Genomic DNA, 23,193 nt, shown 5'->3' on the forward strand with positions numbered 1-23,193 from the left:
AGAGTGTCTGCGAACCCCATTCACTGGGGCCGTGCCATAAAGGAACACCCTCGCTTGCCCATTTCTCATTCCAGCCCTTCCAAGGGTTAGCCTGGGTATGCTTCTATAGTCGCGATGTCGCGCCTCAGGCGCCATTAGGCGGCGAACCATCAACAATGCGCACGCATTCGTCTCTTCTCTTTTTCGTCAAGTGTCCATCACGCAAAAATTCGAACGTTTAGACTCAGTTTCATTGAGCGCACACACTCTACGAACTGGGTGAAGAGATCTGGGTGACAATCTTAATATCGCCCCATCTGTTCTCGCCGATCCGCCGTGACCTGGGTCAAAACTTCACTTCGCGCGATGAGGTTTTCACTTCGCGCGACCTTTTCCCCGACAGTGGGGTCAATGTCATCCGAAAGGACTAGAAAGCTTGCCTGCACTGGCACAACAATAATAAATAAGCGGCGCGAAGTATATTCGCATAACGGTCGGCGTACCGCAGGGTTCATTCTTTTCCTGACGATTTTTATTTTTGCTCCCCTTCATGGCGCGCTTTCAGGGTTGCGTCCAAAATGTCGTCGGAGGATTTCGTGGTGTTCTTTTTGTTGGGGTCACCTGGTTTTTTTTTTCGCACCTTTCAGAGTGCTGGGGACCCGAATTTGAGGAAAAGTGAATTGTATGGTACTTAACCGTATACAGCGCATAACGAGGCACTCTTCTTTTCGATCTCGTTGAACTTGATGACAGAGCTCAAGGCCGTTGCTCTTTCTGGGTTTCGTTTTCTAAATACGACGTAAACGTTAAGAAGGTCAGTGTATTTGGATACATGGTACGAAACCATATTTTTAGGATCAGCGAGTACATACTTATTTTATTGCAGGAACAACAGACTATGCGAGATGTTTTAAACTGCGAGAAAATAGGTCTTCCTCGTACATTGTAAAACGCCACGTCCTTGGCGAAATGTTCAAGATCTGTGACCTCAATTATAGCCAACCATAAAGTAAGTCAAAGCAGGTGACAATTAATGTAAACGAAGCGTGACTACTGCGTACGAAAATTACAAATCAATATTTTGGCTAACCCGCCGCCGTGGCTCAGGGGTGCTGCTGAGCCCAAGGACGCAGGCTGGACTCCTGGCCGCAGCGACCGCTTTTCTGATGGAGGCGAAAGGCGAAAACTCCCGTGTGTTCGAGATTTCGGTGCACGTCAAATACCCCAGGTGGTCAGAATTAATCAGGAGCCCTCCACTACGGCACGCCTCATCGCCTGTGTAGCATCGGCGCGTCAAACCTCATAATAAATCAAGCAAATCAATAGTTTGGAAAAATGCTGTTGGGTAGATTGATTTCGGGCTTTGGAGAATAAGGTGCATTAGGTACTATAGTCGAATTTTGTTAAACTATCCCATAACTGACCAGTCTATGAAGGCGTCCTGTTTCTGACAGTATATTACTCCAGGGATCGAACAAGCAACAATTGCTCTCACGCTTCTGTTCCGTTCGATCAGCAATCCTGCTTAATCAAGCAATTTCCGTTTATCAATGTTCCTCAGTGATAATTTCTCAGAACCGTCAACGTGATGACTCAGTGAGCGAGCCATTGCGCCACTGAGCCCGAAGTCGCGGGTTCAGTTCTGGGCCGTGCAGCTACTTTTCTGGTCGAGAGGAAAAACAAAAACGTCCTTGTGCCTGTACTTCGGCGACGTTGAGTATCCTGAGGGGGCCTAAACCAATATACGGTCCTCCAACACGGCGCGCCTTATAGCCCAGGGGTAGCTTCGAGTCGTCAAACGTAAATTCGAACTTAGGTAATTCATTAAAAAAAGAGGGTCGGTAGAACTGCCATTTATTGTTTACTCTGTCGAAATTGTATGCGCGTTACAAAACGAAACAGCTTTTTTTTTCAATACGAAATTGGCGAATCACTACGGCTGAATGCAGTGCCGCTACCAATGAGAGGCGTATGAAACGCGGTACCAATGATCGGCAGAGGGCAGCAATAGAATTAGGTTAAAGGGAATAAGAAAATGTTTCGGTAAGTGCATCGGCATATTTTCCATAAATATACGGCCCGCGATGTTTTGTCCACGGGCTGCTTGACAGCGGACATTTGGTGGCCGTCGTACTTTTTGGGAAGTGTCAGTAACGGCCACGTCCAGAGACCATTCAGTCTAACGGGGCCCGACACTCGGCAAATGTCCATAAGGAACAGCAGCCGAAAAGAACGTCAAGAGCTCTGAGGACCCTGATATGTGGGCCAGAGGAGACATTGGCCCTAAATTAGGGTTTTTTCTCGCCGTTTCCCGCGCGGACCTCGGCGCCCCTCGGCACGGCCGGTGCACCAGGGCCCCAGCGGTGACTCTTGCCTCGGCTGGCCCACAGCGGCCAGATGAGACAACGCCAGAAGGCGTGCCTCCTCCAGCCGCTGCCACGTGACCGGGAAAGGTTCTTCTTCCCCGGCCGCCAGCTAGCCTGCCCAGCGCGCCGCCGCCAGACCGGAACGCGGTCCAGCTGCGCCCGTCCGACGGCCCTTGCCGCTCCGTTGCAGCCCAGGGAGAGAGAGGTCCACAGTCGCCGCTTGGTGCAGCGCCGTGCTGCCAGCCAGCGTCAGTGCACGAGACCGACGCGCGCGGGTTTCGCGGCCCACTTCTCTCCCCGTCCAACGCGCATCCTCTTCGACGGCCGCCGGCGTCTTCGGAGGCTCCGGAGGAACGAACCGAACACCATCGCGCTGCGCCTCGGCGCCGCGTCTGCATCGACTCGTGGTCCGACCGTGCCCCTCTTGTTTCGGCGTGAAACTGTTCAGACCGGGCCCGTAGGACTCATCCGAACAGGTCGTCTGCTTAGGAATCTGCCGAGGTCGTCTGCTGACGCCTCTCGGCTGTCATTGGCGTCCCGGTGTTGAATCCTCGGTTTTCGACTGTCCTTGGGACAAAGTTCGTGCTTACGGTGCGTGCGACGTCTTGTGTGATTCAGTGCGCGCTTTTCTGGTGACAACCCTCGCTGGGACCGTGCTGCACTTCTGTTCGGAATTCCCTGTTTCGTCTCTGCCTGCTACTGTCCAAAGCCCACCCGGCCAGGATTTTGCTCGAGGTGGTCGTTCACGAGTTCGTCGCGATGAGAGGCCGCTTCGCCCAAGGGCGACAGTTGCATTGACAGGTAGGTGATGTCTTACGTAGCGCCGCTTCTACTCCGGCCAGATGCTCCTTTCCTTGCGCCTGTGTCACTGCGGCATGCAAAAAATTGGGCTCGGATAGCCCAGGCGCTGTGTTTTGAAGCCAACGCTTAAGTGAAAGCTGCTAATATAATGAGTGATGTTGTTGCCGTTCTCGTCAGCAGTTCCTGGTTTCTGCGCTTCTTATAATTATACGTTGTAAGTGGCAGTAGCCTTTAACGCCTTCTTGATTCCAAAAAAAAAAAAAAGAAAGCGCAGAGAAAAAGAGGTGAACAGATCAACGCACGAAACCACAGCGCACAATCTAATCACAGTGATCGACCTTATTAAGCGCAGACTTTGACCATATTAAATTCTCAATGCAATGAATGAGTTTCGTTTTGATAGCGAAGCTTTTTAAAACCATTGGTCGCAACCCGTATGCATTGAAGGTTAGGGCAAACCTTGCACGTCCTCATTTTAAAACGACGACGACTTACGAGGGTATACGGCGGATTCCTTTTTCGGAGGTAAATGTCTGAAGAAGAAGCCGATGACATCACTTCGTAGTCTCGCGCGTGGGATAAGTTTAATTGTGGAGGTTGTTGTGCCCTACGACATAGACGAGATGCGCGCATCGTGAATAAACATTCACGCTTGAACAAAGTGTGAAGATGACGTTTTAAAGAAATTCCTTGCAGCTCGAAATGTCCACATCTGGATAATCTTAAATTTGCTCCCCGAGCACTTGTCATATTACTTGTCTTGCATCGCGACTGACAGTTATAAACACGACCGAAAGGAAACAAGAAGCGAAAGAACTTGCCCGAAATACTCAAGCACCTGCAACGCACCTCGTAATACCACGTACAAGTGTTTATTGCTACTTTGGCTCCGTTAGAGGTAAATACCCAGCTCGTTCACACCTTTTGAATGGTGTAACCTATCATGTCTTTTTTTGTGTGTGTGTACGGTGTGCTGTACAAATACTTCAGCAAGCTATGTCACTTCTCTTCAATTTAATTTAATATTGTTTTATTGATTCGCAACAAAAAAAGAGCATTATGCAGCGTTAGGTCCAGGGGGAGGTGCCAAAGTCAGACTCTGCATAGGGACCTCGTGCCATTGCCTTTTGAGACCAGTGAATTAATTATTTTTGTTACAACACACCGAAGTTGAGGTTAAGAATAAGAAGTTAAGAATAACATTTTATAACGCAGTTAAGATAATGTAGTTAAGAATAACGTAATTAAGAATAACGTAATAACGCAGATAATTAAGAATAATTAGGAATAACGTAGTTAATAATAACATAGTTAAGAATAACATTCTTAACTACGAATCAGTCGGAATTACACACTAACACGGCGGTAAATAACGCGATAAAATAGAGTGCACCAAAATAAGATATTGATGGATTGTCCGAAAGAAAGACCACAGAAAATTTTCGTGTGAAGTGAGTTTTAACCGTATCGCTAGTACTTATTTATTTCAGCCCGACACTTCGAAAAGGTATGCTAAACTTGAAGAAAAAAAATCAGAGCGCTCTATTTGAAGAGAGGAGGTGTTAAAACACGGAGCTTTCTCTCGTGCAACTTGAGTGATAGTCAAAGTCCAAAATACAAACTACTTCGGCCGTGTCGGAGTGGCGCAATGGGATAGACGCGGGCTTCATAAAGCGGGGGACCCAGGCTCGATTCCCACAACGAAAAGCGTTTTTAGGGGCAAAGGCCCCTTAGGGGCTCGGGCTGTTGGCGTCTAGTGTCGTCGTCGTAACCGTCGTCTCATGTAGTCACGGTACTAAAACACCGGGACACTCGTTTACACCTCGCGCTAGAACGTAACGCCTACCAGAAAAACACCGGGGCACTCGTTTATACGCCTCGCACTAGAACGCTTGGTGCTGCGAAGACACGAGACTTTTACAGGAAAGCTGTTTACATCTACCCCCAACGGTTTCATCTCCGTTGGCAAAAACGCCGAGGCGCCAAGAATAAGCTTATATAATGCATGCGTCGCCCCTCCCCAGGTTTCACTTAGTGGAGATGGTCCCGGATTTTGTTTATCTTGAGGAGTTCATTGTGTAGGTTGGCTTTCCTGCAGTGCGTTCTAGCGTAACGATGGACGGCACCAGTGATCAGTAGAAATGTTCGGTTGAAAAAAGAAGTACAAAACGCTTATGTGTTAAACAACAGTTGCCAGAAAAGGCCGCATACGGACGTTTATGCCCCGCGAGACCCTCAACTATATACACCGACAAATTTTCCTGTTTAGGTATACATCAAGCAGGTTCCGAGCCTCCTCCATTACCTTCCCTGCATAGTTCAAGGACTCCCCTCAAGCAAGAGGTACGATTAAAATATTCGTGAAAATCAATCGCCGAACTGGGTCTCGGGAAGTGCGCGGGCAGTCCACGACCGATAACCAGAGGCCCGCTGATGTATTTCGTTGCTCTCGCTGTGCCGCCTAATTTGAGTCCATGCGATAGTTGGGTCTGTGCAGGTGTCCAGGTGTTAAGAACCGCGATTCTGCGAACGGCGTCCCTCCTTATCTGCCAGCTGACAGCATGGGGATTAATTAATGATGACAATTTTTAACGCAGCGCGAAAGACAGGAAAAAGTGGCGAAGATCAACGGAGAATCGTACAGGATGTCGACAATTACTGATATCTTTAGATGCCCAACTGTACCAGGGAAAGCGATTCAATTCGTGTTTTCCTCGTATGGTCTTCTCGTCCACTCTAAGGTATTCCTTAGAGCAATGCGTTTACAGCCAGGATGCCGGTTATCTTCCACTGAGCCCCGAAAATAATGCACTGTTGGTTGCGTCCACGCCGCTATCCAGACGTGTGTTTTTTTCTTCTTCCTTCGTGTCCCTCTCCTTCCCCAACAGGGCATTCATGCCCCCTCTGGTAATAAAGGCATTCCTCCTCCTCTCCTGTGGTAGAATGACTGCATATTGTTCACTTGTGTGTTTTTAATCTATGATATTTTAGGACTGCTTAACTGGTCCTTGAAATAGTTAACGCATGCTGCATGTTTTACCTCTAACTCAGACAGAACAATGCCGGGCCGTCTCCACTAACGTGAAACCTGGGGAAGGGCGAAGCATGCAGTGTATAAGTGTATCCTTGGCACCTCTGAGTTTTTGCCAACGGAGATGAAACCGTTGGGGCCCCGGGGGAAGATGTATACAGCTTTGCTGTAAAATTCTCGTGTCTTTGAAGCACGAAGCGTTCTAGCGCGAGGTGTAAACGAGTGTCCCGGTGTTTTCTAGTACGCGTTACGAAGCGTTCTAGTACGAGGCGTAAACGAGTGTCCCTGGATTTTAGTACCGTGACTACATGAGACCACAGTTACGACGACGACATGAGACATCAACAGCCCAAGCCCCTAAGCGGCTTTGCCCCTAAAAAATGTAAGGTGACAGGCACATGGAAGTGACACGCATGACTAGTGAACAAGTGGCCCCTGACTTTTCTATGTTAAAGTGTATTAGCATCGTATACTCCTTCGTTCTCAACCAAAAATAAAATTGTATGCTTCTATAAGTGACGTGTCTACGCAGCTTAAGCAGTCAAAACACAAAAGAACCACGTAGTCCACGCGATTCAAGCGCCGAAGGAATACGCACTGACCACACCCTCCAAGAACCCTCGAAACGAATGCGCATGTAGCGGAGCAAGGTTTGGTTAACTACAAAACGTAACAGCGATAACAAGATAACGGGCATAAAAGTTCAGTGGCCAAAAAGAAAAAAGAGCGCGCATGTACAGTGCATTTTAAGGAGAAGTATAATGATGACCTATAGTCATGTCCAGCTCCCATTTCGATTTTCTGGAGAAAGAAATCGCAGGAACTGTAAAGTGGGAAGGCTCAGATAAATGATTTAGCCGCTGGTATATACAACGCGTTTCTTTAAAGTCGGTTTCACCACTATGCACAAGTGTATCGATAGAAGGCATTTTTAGGCGTTAAATAGCAGTCCGACACCGAAAGAGGAAGGGCCAATGGTCTTTTAATCGATCCCTGAATATGAGATAATGCACCCCCGTAGGACGCTCACCTTTAAAATCGTTTTTTTTTATTACACACAAATGCTTTGCGGGGAACGATAGTTTTAGAGGCAATATAAATAGCCTAGTATCAAAGTATGAAGGCCCTGGGGCCTATATTGAGCACCTCACAAAATAAGGTATAATCTTGGAAGTGTCGGCAAATGATTCTTACGATTGCGAAAAAAAATGCAGACAAGACGCAAACAGGACAACACAGCGCCTTGTCCTGTTTGCGTCTTCTCTTCGTATTTTTACGCTGTTCTAGAAATACCTGCACAAAACCCTATCATCCTCACAGAGCGCTGTACGCCGAGTCTCCGTAAAGGCAGCTCAAATACTATATACAAATTTCTTGCCCAGAAATAATCCTTATGTGTAATATAAGGAGTCTGATATTAAAGTACGAAAATTTTAGAACACTTTATTAATATAAATTAGCGTTTTTGTAAGCAGTGAAAGTGAATCCCGTCAAGCGTTACAGATAGACAGACGGGTCTCTTCGTTTGATATACCAAGAAATAGTTGAGCAATTTTAAACTGTTTTTAGCGGTTCTGAAGTCTATCGTCTGTTGTCGGCGCTGGTCAAATAATTTTACTTAACAGCAGCGGTCTTCTGTGGTGTACCCGGCGTTTCGCGTCGTGTGCTTTCTGAAGGATTGAGCATTTGCAGCACCCAAAAATGAAAAGGTCGGCAGTTTCATCTGAATGACCGGAGGAGCCTCACATTGGGATGTTCGTGAGTGGCCAGTGGTGCACACACACACACACACACAAAACACAATAAACTCTTGGTGTGAGCTGTGCGTAACGCAGCTTACCTTCTAGGGTCACCGCAGATCAACTTGTATGGCGCAGAAAAGTGCATTTCTGTGTTCACTGGCACGTGCTTAACGGCAGGACATGCTGCTTTACGATGTGTAAATTTAAATCGCGTTAGTATATGTATAGCCCACTGCTAGGCACTTGTGTTAAGTACCGGAAACGCTTTCGTCACAATGCTTAGGCCGATAACTGGTTTGAACCAAAGCGTTTTTCCGGAACGTACCAAAACACAAGTAAAGGGTTCAGTAAGGACCACAACACAGCCGTACTGGCCACGACATATATGTCGTATATCTAGCAGTCCTCAACCATATCATATTGCTACACCTAGGGGTTTTGATGCGTTAACAAGAGAACCCCCCTCCCCCCCCACCCCCCCCCCACCCCCCCAAGTCGGTTTTTATTATTTGAATAAGTGTTCAAAAAGACTAACTGTAGCCATTATTCTTTCTTAAAGTGATTTTTCGGCGGCTGTTCTTCATGCAGTTCTGCTAGCACAATGATATTGTTTGCATCTTTAGTGAGCTGGTGCTTACGATATTCCCTTCATTGTGTAATAACCCGTCGACTAACGTAGCTAGATGCAAACGAATGCATTATACAGTCGCGAAACATTCACGAATATATCCCTTTGACCATAGAGCCACTAAGTCAGGTTCCTTTAACGAGTGACCGCATTGACGTACCCTTTAACCACACTGAACTTCCTCAAAGCCTGCCCGCATACACACGCGCGTCTCTGCGCCGGCGTGACCTCGTCTAATACAACCACATAGAGACGGGAAACGCGCGCAGCGCCATATACCCATAGCGCGCTATTCCCTCACGAGAAGGTCATCCACGGGCCGGTACTACTTTTCTTTTTTTTTTTTTCTCCACGCTATCGCGGAGCGTGGTCACGGTGTCCGAAATGCAGCCACGCCGGGGCTTGGAAGAGGGGCGACAGCGTTGTGCGCGTCACCGGCCGCGACGGACATAATTAAGCCCTCGCATCCGCCTGTCTTGTTCCCACAGGGTTTGGAAGCTTGCGCTGTGGCTGTGCCGTCGACTGCTGAAGGCCTGCCGTAAACGCCCCCCCCCCCCCTTTTTTTTTTTCCCTCCGTACTGTATATAGAATCCCGTTAAAACGAATCCGTGGGGACCTTGGGTAAAATTTCGTGCATTGGTGGGACGTGCGTTTTACCCGTCCCGTTGGCTTGGTGGTTGATGTGTTCCAGAGGCGACCTGAAGGGAAAAGGAATAAAAAAGTCAAAATGAAGGAAGCTCACACTAACGCCGAAGACTTGAAGGTGGCGAAGCTGCACGCAACCTTCACGACCATCATCACTCTTTAAGTCCGCGATTGCAGCCGATTTGCTTTTTCTTCGCTACCGCAACGACTTTTACTCCATCTTTCTTGCTATAAGTGTGAGCTTCCTTTGAAATTGACTTATCATTGGACATCATCTTGGACGTGCGTACGCTATGACTCGTCTTTCCCGTTCCGAGCCAGGGTTGTCACGGCGAACTCTGTTGTATTTATTTTTTGCCAGTCCTGGCCCATCTTCCTGAGTGGGCATGCTTGGCTTGACAAACGTGTGCGGGGAACATGCGCGGTCGCCGCGAGGCACGCGTTCACGTGCGCTCGGAATTTTCTTGGTATTTGTAACTGCGGTCGCTAAACTCTAACGATTTTCTAAGCAGCTTGGCTGTTAAAAACATGGGAACAAAGTGGTGCAGCGGGTGTATTTTGCATTGCCTATGAACAAACGCATGCCGAAGCTTATTTATATGGTGGAGAGCCGGTAGAGGAAATGTAAGGTCTGTTCTTATGGGCTTGCACTGAACTGGTGGAACACGAGCACGTGGGTTCGATTCCCGGCCGCGGCGGCCGCCTTTCCAATGTAGGGTAAAGGAAAAAACGCCCGTGTGCACGAGATTTCGGTGCACGTTAAAAATCCCCAAGTGGTCGAAATTAATCAGGAGCCCTCCACTACGGTGCGCCTCATCGCCTGGGTTACGTCGGCGCGTTAAACCCTACAATCAATCAATCACTTAACTGGTAGCCGTAACTTAACCAAATGAAATGGGCACGAGTTCATTCTGTGACGTTGCTTAAGCGCTTTGGTAAGAGGACGAGACAGGCAACGCAAACTGTCTACGCATAGACGCATTATGTATCAAGCATGCTAGTTACGCAAACGTCCTTCTGTTCAAGCTGCTTACAAAACACTAAATCTGTCCTGGACTTTAAATATAATTAGGATGGCAAGATCAATTTGCTGCCGAAGCATCGAAGTGATCTTTGACTTGATTTGGAGCGACTTTCACTGCAGCGCGCAGTGGTTGTGGGGGACTGTAGTGTAGGCAGACTTAAGTGGTTTGTCACGCAGTACACGCGGACTCTCAAGAGCGCCTAATGGCTTACGAAACCATTTCAACCGGCAGGTCAACGTACTATGCGGCATTCATGTCGTTTTAAGATTAACTGATCTGCGGCCGCTTTAAAGTCGAACATTTCCCTCAACTTGCGTGTGCGGGTGTGTCGTAACTCCGGGCTTTCAGCCCGGAAAGCTCGTCATGCTCCGAAATGTTCCAATGTTCCGCTTCACTGCCCGACCGACGCTTCTACCCAGACACACTGACGATCGTATTTTCTATACTTACGCACATGCTACAAGTGGAAGTACTTTGTTCCTTCATCCTCGGCGCCTACTGCGCGGACGAAGCGCTTTCGAGCGCACTGCATCAAATCGAGCATGGTCGCGCTTTGGTTCCGCACAGCCCCCTGGCACTCCCGCACGCAGCGACGCAACCGGGGGCTCGCGTTATCTTTCCAGAATAAGCGCCTCCTTTGTCGTTTAGGGGCACGGCAAAACCGTCGGCGGGAGAAAGAAGTCAGAAAGAAAGGAAGAAAGCCAATAGGAAAACGACCACCAACACCGCGGTCCGACAGGAAAAGTTGTAGAGTTCCTCCCCTGCAGATTACTGGTGTACGTTCCTGGACGCCAAAGGGCTTCGTCTTGCAAGACCGATGAGCGGTCATTGCAGGCTTCTGAAGCGGTCGCTCAGGGAGCGAGGAAGGGGCGTTCCGGACCGTATCAGAGAACAGGCCGCGCAGCGATTTGGTCTCCGCTACTGTCGAGGAAGCGCCAGCTTCTATGATGCCTGCTCTAAGAATGCGCGCGAAGGTATACGTTAGGGAAATGTGTTTCACATCCCCCTAACATTGTTCACTTTAGAATAAGCGAGAGTAAGTGCAAACCATGCTACGTCATACATTTTCCTTTTTAGTCAAAATACTATTTGTTTACATGATGCGCCAGCTTTCTCACTCGTAACTTCAGAAGGGAGGAGGTAATGCTGGGACTTTTTATGTGGAGTAACAAGTGGTTCTCTGGCCATGTCAGCAGGTTTCGCTTCTGCGGCATTTTTAGTAGCCGGCAAATCAAAATTACTAGCAACAGCGTTTCTTTTTTCAACGTTGCTGCTCATATATATCTATGTAGAAGGTTAGCGTACATGTCAATTCTAAGCTTTTTGCCGTTCTCGGCTATTTATCCGGGCATCTCGGCTTCCGATTCATGGCCTTTGAACACCCGAAAACATAGCCAGCGATACTCTGGCATACCATAAATAGCTTGAGAGAGAGAGAGAGAGAGAGAGAGAGAGAGAGAGAGAGAGAGAGAGAGAGAGAGAGAGAGAGATAGAGAGAGAGAGAGAGAGAGAGAGAGAGAGAGAGAGAGAGAGAGAGAGAGAGAGAGAGAGAGAGAGAGAGAGAGAGAGAGCTTTATTTAGCGCCAATAGTGGTTCAGGTTACCCAATTACAAATAGTATCCATCGAATGCTAAACTCTGCTCCAGTGCATTTCTTATGCGTTGCACTGGAGCTGGCTGTTTCTCAAAAGAGGCGGCGAGATTCAGCCAGGTTCATTCAACAGGATAAGACAGCTGCGTTGGGATCCGTACCGTAAAGTCAGGTGTTGTAGTATTGCGAGGAGATTATTCCTATATTTCATTTTGTTGATGCGGATATTGAGATCATTATCCGAACGCACCTCCCCTTCCGTTTCGCCAACGAGCAAGAAAAAAAAAAAAAAAAACGGCGGCACTAATCGTAGGCGAAAAAGCCGACGACCGCGATCACAGAATCGTTGATAAAACTTTTCCCGTAAGAGAAAACAGAACAGAAGTGACGCAACCTTGCCCGATCCCGGCGCTCTTTTCATCCCGCCTCCATCAGATCATTGACGGCGCTCAAACAGGCGACCAGGCACGTGTCTACACGCGCACGCCTTTCAGTCCTCCGCTTTCTCCTCCCCTCCTTCTTGAAGCCATCGAGGACAGTAGCAGCGGCGCGGCCATTGAGTAGGGAGCGGGCGAGATGCTATAACTTGCGCCTGCCAGCGCTGGTCCCATTTCTGCCCTTGCCGACACGCGTCAAAGCGGCGCCGCGGAAACGTGGACAGAGGCATCGGCTCAACCTTCCTCAGACCCTCCCCTCCTCGCCTGTCCTGCAGCGATATAAGTAATAAACAGCCAGCCCGAACGGTGCGGCCGAGGTGAAGTTGCGCGGTAAAGCTGCGGCGCTACAACGCAGCCTTGCAGTACACCGTGAGTCCGTGTCCTGTCGTAGCCGCCCTCTCTTCCAGCGGGGGAGCCTTTGCGGCGAGAGGAGGGAGGTCGTTCTAAAAGTAGGTCCTTGATGCTCGTTGACCGATGAGCACGACGAGGAAGGTATAATAGTGGAGCAGGAGAGGCTCGCTGAAGGAGGGGAGCCCGTCGCTGCCTTCTTCGGACTGCTCTGCGCTGTAGGGTCAAAACTGTCACTTACCCACTCCACCGTCTGGGATGGACTCGAGATGACTGACGACAGTAAGGCGGTGGGTCCGCACGCCGTTTCTTTGAATCTTATCGCCCATAAAAACCAAAATGAAGACTCCGATAGCTACGTGGTACTTAATCTCCCTTTACCTTCCTTTTTAGCCCCCGTTTGTCAGTTTATCTTCTATGTTTAATTTTCTTACCGAAATGCGTTGGCGGTCACGTTGTCGCTTTTGCCGGCGCTCGCCGACCCTCTACACCCTGGGCATTACAGCGTCTGTCAATTAAGAGACTGAGGAATCCTGTCGTGCTGACGAACGGAAATAAGTGTGGTCACAAGCATCCAACAGAGAAAATGCCCGGTTGGGGCACATTGACCGCCACTTCAACTATCGCACCGCAGACAGAGCGGAAGACGACCCTTGGAGTACGTCCAAGCACAATGACTTGAAGCGTAAACCACCGCCAACTGCGCTGCCGACGTAAACCACGGCCACAGGCAGTGCTTCCGTGTGGTCCGCGTTTCAGATTCGCTCGAGTGGTGCGTGTTGCTTTTTGCGCCGCGAGGGAGCACTCCTGCTTACCGCTTTACAGAACACCCCTGACAGCTCCCGTCCTGGGGTAACGCAAGCGCGTGTAATCAAGCTTTCTCTCAGTCACTAAAACCATTTAATTTCTAAATGTCGAAATGAAGCAAAATTATAGCATTGTTTCGATTATGTTTCCGTCCGGTTCTGTAGTATGCGAGAACAATTCTTTTCATGTCGTCTTGTTTTAAAGTGAAATTCACAATACTTTGGTTATGTGTTGTATGCAATACTTTCTCTTTCCCGTCTTTTTCTTCTGTTTTTTTTATTTTCCATTCCAGTTCTTGCACCCTGCCGTTAGCAGGTGTTTTGACGCTTCCTCTCCCTCTCTCTCTCTTTCTCTCTGGTCACCCGGTTATGAGCGAGGTTCGAACACGATGCACCCCTAACTAATTTCATACAGATTTTGACGTGCTTCTGCGTATTACTCATCTTATGAGGTCTTTGAACGGCTCTGACGCCTTAAGTGCAATTGGCCAATTTATTTGTAATAACGCGTTTTACACAAAGCGCACTCAGCACTTACTTCACCTGTCCCTCTGTTCTGTACTTAAATGACATAAGGTTTCTTTAGCTCACTGATTTTTCTGTACACATAACACATACGCCAGAAGGCCTTCATTAAACCTGCTATTTAGACGCTCGTTTTTATGACCGAGTCTTAAGGTTCACGAAAAATTCCTATTTATGGGTTAGAGCCCCGAAGGTGCAGCCGGGGTGCGCAATCACGTTCTATATCCCGTAGAGGCCCATGACGAGCGGCACCATCAGGGGGCGTGTTTCAACATATATACGCGTACTTTTAATACTCTGTTTATTAAACAAACTCGGGTCTGCTGGCGTCGTAGTATCAATATAAATAATTAATTCCACTTTCCTCCCCTAAATCTCAACGAGCACGATGGTGTTCGCCGAATTAAACGTATGCCCATTACTCCAGGGATTAAAACTTTCTTTTAACAGTACGGGAACTGTTTAAGCTTGAACTTGGTCCGGTGGCGTTAGCAGAAAATATACAAAAAAAAAAACTGCGCTGCCTGTAAAGGGTGCACCACCGCAGACGAGGTATTATAACAGTGAAGTCAGCTTTCGCGCCTGCTCGAGTGTGAGCACAAGGGGCATATTTGTATGCGCACCCCTTACTACAACATTTTAAAAGTGATAGTCTTTCTGCAGTTTGCACTAGTGGTGCAAGGCTGAGGAAACAGCAGAGCTGGGTTCTACCTAGCTTCCTCCATGCTGGGATCCTCTGTCAGTGTGGGGCACAGACCAAAACGGCCTTGTCAAGTCCGGCTAACCTTGGCCTCACCCCTCGATCTTAACCTAGCCTAGCAAGGACACAGCAAAACCTAACAAAATTTAGCAAAACCGAGGTCGACTCCCAGCTTCGCGATTTCTCCAGCCTAGCAAGAATATGGCAAAACCGGAAGAAGCTAGGTTGAGCCCCAGATTCGAAGTTTGTCCAGCCTTCCACCACCAGGGTGAGCTGCGCCAAAGATTTTTAAAGTACATCGTGCAACACTGCATGGAAAATCGTGGCCGCATGAACGCGGTATTGTTAGTTCATCTGCATATTGACGTTTATGTGTAGATGGGTAGATATAGACCTTATATATATATATATATATAGGGGGCAGTTGAACTTTTGAAGATGGTAGAGAACACAAGAAAAGAAAACTTTGAACATGGTAAAAGCACGATTGTGGCCTACGTTTCAGCAAAGAGAACTTGCTTTCCTCAGGGCCTTTGGCCAGGTGTCCTAGGGGGTCGTGGTGAATTTTTGCGTGGTGGATGATGTCAACGTTTTCTGTGTTGTGTCCAAGGTACATGAGGAAGTCGTTAAGCTTAGCTGACCTTTGTGAGTGAGCTAGAAGTCTGTGTGTCTGGGGTATGTCTGGCTTGTGTGTGTTTTCGATCCTGGGAAGTACTGTTGTCAGGGTTATCTTTGCTTTGGGCCTGTTGATATGAACATCGTGAACAAGAGTTTTCATGGCCTCGATGGTGCTTTCAGCGGTGTTGTTCTTTAAGTCGTTAGTGCCAAAGTGCAGAACGAAGTGAGTGATGTTGCGTGGGGCGGCGTTGTGGCGCCGCTTTGAAAGCTGATGTATGGTGAATGTTGTCCGGAAGGGAAGTGGTCGTGAATGTACTTAAAGTGGCTATCACCGATGAGAGCTATGTGTGCCAGGGAGAGGAGAGGGGGCTTACCTTGCTCCGTCATCTTCGTACACGAAATCCAGGGAGTAGTAGAACTTTGAAGATGGTAGAGAACACAAGAGAAGAAAAACTTCGAACAAGGTAAAAGCACGATTGTGGCCTACGTTTCAGCAAAGAGAACTTGCTTTCCTCAGGGCCCTGAGGAAAGCAAGTTACCGGATTAATAGGTGTAAAGTACACACGCAAAGTCACTGGGCGGTTCCCCTCCCAGAATCCTGTAATAATTGTTCCCTTGTAGCCTAGATCGCATCGTCTAATCAGACGTGTTTCAATCGGCACTCTACGTGAGCTTTCTTGAGCATTAATCAGGGAACAGGTAAAACAGAGGGCCGAAAGAATTAGCTGACTGCGCTCTTCATGACAGAGTGGCTGTCGTCACGACCCTATACAATAAACCTGAACCGACACGTTGAAGGCGTCGCTGACGTTCTATAGGCTCTCCTCCGGGGCACAGGTGCTATATTTCGCCACGCTCTTAATCCGTTACCTTGTTGCGTCCCGAATTGTTTTCCTTTTTTCTGAAACGGCGCATGTATCAGCGCAACAGGAGCTGCTGTAAGGTCCGGCCGCGCCGCGTCGTCGTTTTCCTCCTGGGCCGTACGTGCGGCCCATGCGGAGCGAGGCCCGCTGATCGATACGGAGCGTGATTGAGCCGTGCTCGGTTGGAGCGCGCGAACGGTTCGAGGATGTTGTTTAACAAGCGGCGGACTTCCTCTGTTCATCGCGAGACACTTTTGGGCCGGGCGGCTGTGGCATCCGCTATTTCTTGACGCCCCAGTGCGTGCGTGGGATTCGAGATTACGGCAAGCGCGGGTTGACGGCTGCGAGAGCATCACCGCCCCATCTCCTCACCCTTTTTTTTCCGGCTGCTACGTTACCTCTTAAACATTTTCCTCGAACACGAAAGAATTGACAAGAGCGCTTAATGAAAAGAATTTTTATCCCGTACTGCTCTGCGGCAATGCTCTTTCGATAGGGCTTCCTTTTGTTTAAAAAAATACATTTGCGGCTATATTTCAGTTTCATGAACTTCTTGATTAAAGTCGGCGGTTGTTAATATTGGTCACTTCCGTTGGACTGAATTGTCTCTTCATTTTCAATAAACAGTCAAGGCCAAGCTCTATACCTAGTAGTTTCTAATCGTTTCGATATTGCGGCAGTACACGTACACCAGTGTTCCTTGAGTTGCACTTTGAGCAAAAAGAGCTCGTGTGAGTGTGCTAAGAATTGTGTAAAAACAACGCACGCACACACGAACGCACACACATACACGCCCACACGCACTATAGACAAAAAGAGCATCTTACGCGAGACACCATCACGTAAGTCATGACTTCAAGCTGGTCGGTCTCCTTTTCTCAAAGCGCTAACTACAAGTCCTTTTGTCGTCCCAAAAGGCTCACGGCGAGACCAAGACCGCCCCCCCCCCCCCCCCCCCCCCCCCCCGATTCTAGAGTCAACTTCATTTTAACCCATCCTTTGAGCCCCTTCCCCAAATAGGTATGCGCCGGCCTTTCCTCCAATAAAGACTTTCCCTGTCCCGTTCAAGCTTAAGCATTGGAAAAAGTAGCAGCGCCCTAATTTGGTAGTTTCAAAGAACACCGCACGGACTCACCACACGGAACTTTCCTTGCCTATTTTTAATTGGATACCAAATCGAGCCAAGTCAAGCCAATGAGAGGCATTCTCTCAGACACGACTAATTAAAAAGAGATCTCCTGAAGGGAACGAAGTCGTTTCGCCAGTGGTGCACATTGTTTGAAGCACCACTGAGAGTATAGAGTCTGCTCTTGAGTCACGCTCGGCCACAATATGCACACAGCATACGCGCCTCATTGTTTCCTCTCATGCAGACGACCATTTTGCTCGTTCCTCGCGGAACTAACTTCCTCTGGCGCCGAATGAAGATGAATATGCCGCAATCATCCGCCCTTCATGGCTGAACATGCTCCTTCGCTACGCGTGTACACGCTCGAGGAAGACGTTATCCACCGGCGCCTACTCCACGAAAAGCCTCGGATTTTTTTTTTTTTTGTAAAGCGTGCGCAGCAGGCTCACTGAAAACTCGTCAGTATTGCTCGCTCTTAATTTCGTCTTTCGCTCTGGTTTACCCTCGCTGCTTTAGCATTTTTATTATCATCCCTGCAGTTTCTGCACGCGCTGTATAGTCATTCGAGATATATACTGCGGCCTCTTGAAAGTCTGAGGTGGTTGTTCCCGTGGAATCTGGAGCACCTTCTTACCCACAGACTTAAATCGTGCCCGCGGCCTCAAGTACACAGCCGCCGCGCTCGCATACTTCTACCGACCCGAAGACAGGCTCCAGCGGATAGGCGAAAACCTGAACGTGGGAGCAATGCATAACGAATCATCAAACCATAAAGAAGAGTTATTCTCGTCGACTGCGTGTATGAGTGGTGCAACGACGTGCTCTCCTTCACAATGAGTCTTGCAGGACCACTTCCCGCCCCAAATATTCAGAAATGCATAAAACTCGAGGAGATCGCTAACGAAGGTGTTTTTAAGTGGAGTACATCCGGAAATTTCAGTGCGTCTGTGCCAGAAGCGGGTCACTGTATAGTTGTGACCACAACGTAAATTCAAGTCAGTTTTTTTGACGCTAACAAAACTCACAGTCACCAGAAAGTTGAGGTCCGCGAGGCCGCCTTAACGTCCGTCGGGAAACACAGGCCTCACTGGAAGCCTATAGCCCCACCGCCGCTTCGAGCGCGCAGTCATTATTCCTTTATTTGTGATTGTTCAAACCGTAATCAGCGCAATTATACAGAGCTAAACGCAATGAAAGCCACTTCCCGGAGGCAGAGACAAACACTTACTTACCCGAACCTCCACAGGTATAGCCTCATGTTCCCTGGGAAATACTGGGCAGGTAGTTGAACCTGCAGCAACACTCCCACACCACGTCATTTGGTGTTGCAACAGCGATTCGCATAACACACAACACTAGAGGAAAAAAATATTTGATCTATGGGAGGCACTCCTGGTCAGCTCGAGCCCGGAAGAGATGGCCAGTCTCAGTGGAGTTTTGTACTATAGGGCCCCACTCATCGACGCCAACTGCAGCCCTTTTCATTTTAGTAAAAATTCATTCATTCCCTCATTGATTCCCTGGCTTTGCGGGCTTTCTACGTGACAAGTATAGTTCATTTGAGATTCAGCATGTGTGTTTTAAAGGGATGAAAAATGCACTTAACCATGCAATGGGATCGAATGACAGCAAGGTTCCCCATGAGGCATTAAAGATGGACAGTCGGCAAATTGAAACTAAAAAAATGGTTAGTATTGGTGCACAGCACTTAAGCGCCCGCTCCTGTGGTTTCACAGCGCCGTCGTTCCTCGTTATAACCGAGCAAACGAAGGGCACACCGAAGACAAACAAAATAAAACGGGCAGGAAAGCAAACAAAGAAGGAATGGCGACAGTGTGAGGGGGAGGGCGGTAGGCCGAGATGGCACGAGACATTCTTTCTGTCGAAGACGCGCTGGCTGCGATCTGGAAAATCTATGCCAAGAATTCTGTCAGGACTCGCGGAGATATGCGTCGCACGTAAAACTAAAGGAACAGCATATGCAGCTCACATTTGGAGAGAACACTTAAAAAGCATTATCGGCGTTGACAGCATGAACACCACGAGGCTTGCCTGACACTCATATAGAATGCTGCGACCAGTTAACTCGGCAGTAGCAACATTTTGCGTAGCAGTAGTTCAATCTTCCATTTGGCTGCGAGGTGGAAGATTGAAGGAGCAGATGACCTTGGTTCTCCCATTTCTGTAGAAACGCTTGCTCTTCGCGAGCGAGGATGGCAAGGTGGGTTAGCTGGTATCTCCGAGTGGCAGCAGCGCGCTAAAACGAGAATGAAGCAGTGGACACACATAGCGCTCATGAGCGCCGTGTTTGTCTATTGTCTACAAGAAACGCATACAGCACTATGCGTTTCTTGAGAGTCACGACGCGAAAATGGTTCGTAAAAAGATCTTCATACGGCTCTCCATCGGTTCTTAGTACTAACTTCTTTTAGGTACTAACTTCTTTTAGTTAAAGAAGAAATTTTGCTACGTAGATTCGCTAAATATTTCTATTTCGTTCTCTCGTTTTTTTACTACAGCTACCATAGCGCGCGAGCCCAGTTTATGAAGAATGCGACAGAGCTCTCCGGTTAAAACGACAGAGGCGTCTAAGGTCAGGATTCCTAAGTGCCACGTGACTACAGGCGAGCCCGCTTATAACGAACACAACGGGAAACCGAAATCACTTCGTTATATCCGCTTTTCGCTTTATCTGGACAGAAAATCTAGGTATACCAATGGTAAGGGAAACGAAGGTCTGTTCGTTATAGCCGCTATTTCGTTAAAACCGGGTTCGCTATAAGTGGGCTACACTGTATTAGAGTCATATAACTTGATGGCGTCACACCGAAGGCATGGCTGCAACAATAAATGAAATTGAAACAGCCGAGGAATTATTTGGAGCATCCAGAAATATTTCTTCACGCCGGAACCCACCCTGGGCAAACAATAGTTATTACTCTCTCTCTCTCTCTCTCTCTCTCTCTCTCTCTCTCTCTCTCTCTCTCTCTCTCTCTCTCTCTCTCTCTCTCTCTCTCTCTCTCTCTCTCTCTCTCTCTCTCTGTCCGTGGGGGACTGACATCTTCCCGTCCAATGCATTTGTAAAAGAAAACTGTGCTGAGAGTATACAGCGTGCACTGTGTGTGCCCTGGAAGCTTAGGTCACCCCGCGTGGTCTAAGGCAGAAAATCTCATTCTGCAACAGTAGCTTTATGTATATACAAAAATATAATTTATGCATTTCTTAGCTGTGCTCCGTCGTTCACTCCAGCACCTTCCGCAACCGTTTCCTCCGTGCGATTGACCGACAGCTGCCACTCAACATTTCCGAAAGAGAGCCTCCCTCGGTTAGACTCCCAGAGAAGTAGTTTCCTCATGTGAGCCGCGCAAGGGGCGAATCCTCAAGGCAGCCTTCGAGGAGTGGGTCGATAAACGATGTACGCAGGAGGGCTGCGAATGGCCGTTGGGTCAGTGAAGCGTAAAAGAAATGATATATGCGGGTCCTCACGGTTTTCTGACTAGCGCGGAGGCCGCGGCGGGCCCTTAGAAGACCATTTGGAAGAAAACGCCGGCATATACCCCCGCACGGCAGGGAGGCCGCGCAGGGACGAGCAGGCCGGCGCTAAGGACAGGCGGACCGCGACGGCTTGACATACTTCACACACGTGGGAGCCGCTGGACCGGACGCGTCTGGTGCGGCTACATTACAGCCGGGAGCTGCTAACTCGATCGCACTTCTTCTTTGAGGCCGCGAAATTGAAGCTGCTCTCGGAACCTTCGTCGTGGGTCAGAAGACTTTTTTCCTTCCCTCGGGTCTTCTTGGCTTTCATCCAACCTTTTTTTTTTTTTTTTTTTCTGAACGGAGAAAAATTCCCTTCGCAGCGAAGATACCTCTCATTTTTACGCTCCCATTTAGCCTTCTTTTATGCAGCGTCGACGCTTTTTTTGTGTCTTCACTTGCATGGCTCGGAGCGGATTATTCTTTTGACACGATCACTGAACGGTCGTCGTACAACTGGCGGCGTTGGCTCAGCATTGTCCTTTTAGGGGCAAAGCCCCTTAGGGGCTGGGGCTGTTGGCATCTCATGTCATCGTCGTAACCATCGTCTCATGCAGGCACGGTACTAAAGCGTCGGGACATTCGTTTACGTCTCGCGCTAGAGCGTAACGCGTACTAAAAAAAACACCGGGACACTCGCCTCGCCTCGCGCATGAGAGCTTCGTGCTTCGAAGACAAGAGACTTTTACAGCAACGATGTATACCTCTACCTTCTAACAGTTTCATCTCCATTGGCAAAAACGCCAAGGCGCCAAGAATACACTTATACACTGTATGCTTCGCCCCTCCCCAGGTTTTACATTAGTGGAGATGGCCCGGGATTTTTCTTTTTGTTTGCTTATTGTTAAAAATGTACTAGCTCTTCCCCTTCTTGTTATCGCCAGTTCCAGACGTTCTTTAAAAAAAGGAGCGCGAATCGGTTTTATTTAATTTGATTAGAACGATTTCCAGCTCTTTTGATCGCGGAGTGTGATGTTCAATGTTTTATATTTCGTTTGTATCCACGCCTGTTTCCTTGTTACACACGCAACCCGATAACTCGCCTACATTGACGTCGAACGCAGAGACAAGCACCCTTTACGCGCGCTCTTTTCTTTTGCGCTCTATTTGTGCTCGCCCTTTAGTCGTGAGCTGAAGAAAAAGCGCATGACGTACGTTATTTGCTCCCGAGATATTAATCGTCCTAAGCGTTGACCTCCCAGAAACGATAATTATGAACCCGAGTTCGCTTTCTAGGGGCGAAGCTCCTTAGGGGCTCGGGCTGACGGTGTCTCATGTCGTCGTCGTCGTAACCGTCGTCTCATGTAGTCACGGTACTAAAACACTGGGACCCCCGTTTACGCCTCGCGCTAAAAGGTTTCGTAATGCGTACTAAAAAACACCGGGACACTCGTCTACGCTCGCGCTAGAACCTTTCGTGCTTAAAAGACAGGATACTGTTACAGAAAAGCTGTATACCTCTACCCCCAATGATTTGAACATACGCTAGCAAAAAACCAAGGCGCCAAGAATACACTTATACAATGCATGCTTCGCCCCTCTCCAGGTTTCACGTCAGTGGATATGGCCCGATATTTTTTGTAGGTGCTGGGTTGGATGGGAACTTCGAGGCACAATACTTTGTTGCAGTTTAAGTTCGCTGAGTTGAAGGTGTAGTTTTGCTCTATTTTAATTGTTCACACCCTATCAATCGGGTCGACGTTTTAGTTAGTGTTGCCGAAAAGGGTGCGGAAGGGAGGCTGGCTGTGCTTGCATTTCAGATCTGACTTCCATACGGAACACTGCGGTCAAAAATCAAACATTCATTGCGAAGTAGGCCAACAGTCTTAACCACAAACGCGACTCGCTTCCAGGGCTCCTTTTCTCAGCCCTACCTCGCCTCGCACAAAGACCTTATAAATAAATTAGCCTTTGAATTCAACCAGGTACTTCTTTTTTTCTTTTAAAGTTGTAATATTTAACAAAAAAAACGAATTTCATGAATAATTTATCCATCCGGTAACGAAATAAATTGGATTTTTTCTTTGCATGTAGATCTTGCAATGGCTTGTATACACGCTCATTCGCTCGCCTTACATGATCATAAGCCCTATTCATCACTCAACCATCGGCACCCATTCGCGTTCAATCGCCTACCACGTCGTTACTATCCCTTCCGGCGTCACCAAAGACCATAAAACGACGCCAGAAGGTGCGAATTGTGTCCCATTGAAGCTAGCATCTTGGCTACATGAGGATCTTGATCAAGTTTAAATTGCATGCCCAAGCCTCACGTAATTCGCCGCTATCCAGACGGGGGCGTTCTTTCGTACTAACTTGTTTGTCTCCCATCTCCGCGCTGCGACATTTGGGTGCTCATTGAATACACACAGTGATCGCGTGCATAAAATGTCCATCACCGTTTAAGACGCCAGACTGAATTC

The 23,193-nt window shown here is 48.3% G+C and overlaps 1 protein-coding gene across 1 annotated transcript in view; it reads left to right on the forward strand.

Annotated features, from left to right (window-relative positions):
- Positions 1-2,896: 2,896 nt before the first annotated feature.
- Positions 2,897-23,193, forward strand: part of LOC144145743 (uncharacterized) — a 265,611-nt gene continuing 245,314 nt past the window's right edge. The window contains exon 1 of the mRNA XM_077677448.1: positions 2,897-3,146. The gene's annotated coding sequence lies outside the window, so the exon portion shown is untranslated. The remainder of the gene's footprint in view (positions 3,147-23,193) is intronic.

This window comes from Haemaphysalis longicornis, unplaced genomic scaffold (assembly GCF_048455015.1).
Source record: "Haemaphysalis longicornis isolate Haplotype H1 unplaced genomic scaffold, Haemaphysalis longicornis Haplotype H1 scaffold_7, whole genome shotgun sequence".
Taxonomy (NCBI): domain Eukaryota; kingdom Metazoa; phylum Arthropoda; class Arachnida; order Ixodida; family Ixodidae; genus Haemaphysalis; species Haemaphysalis longicornis.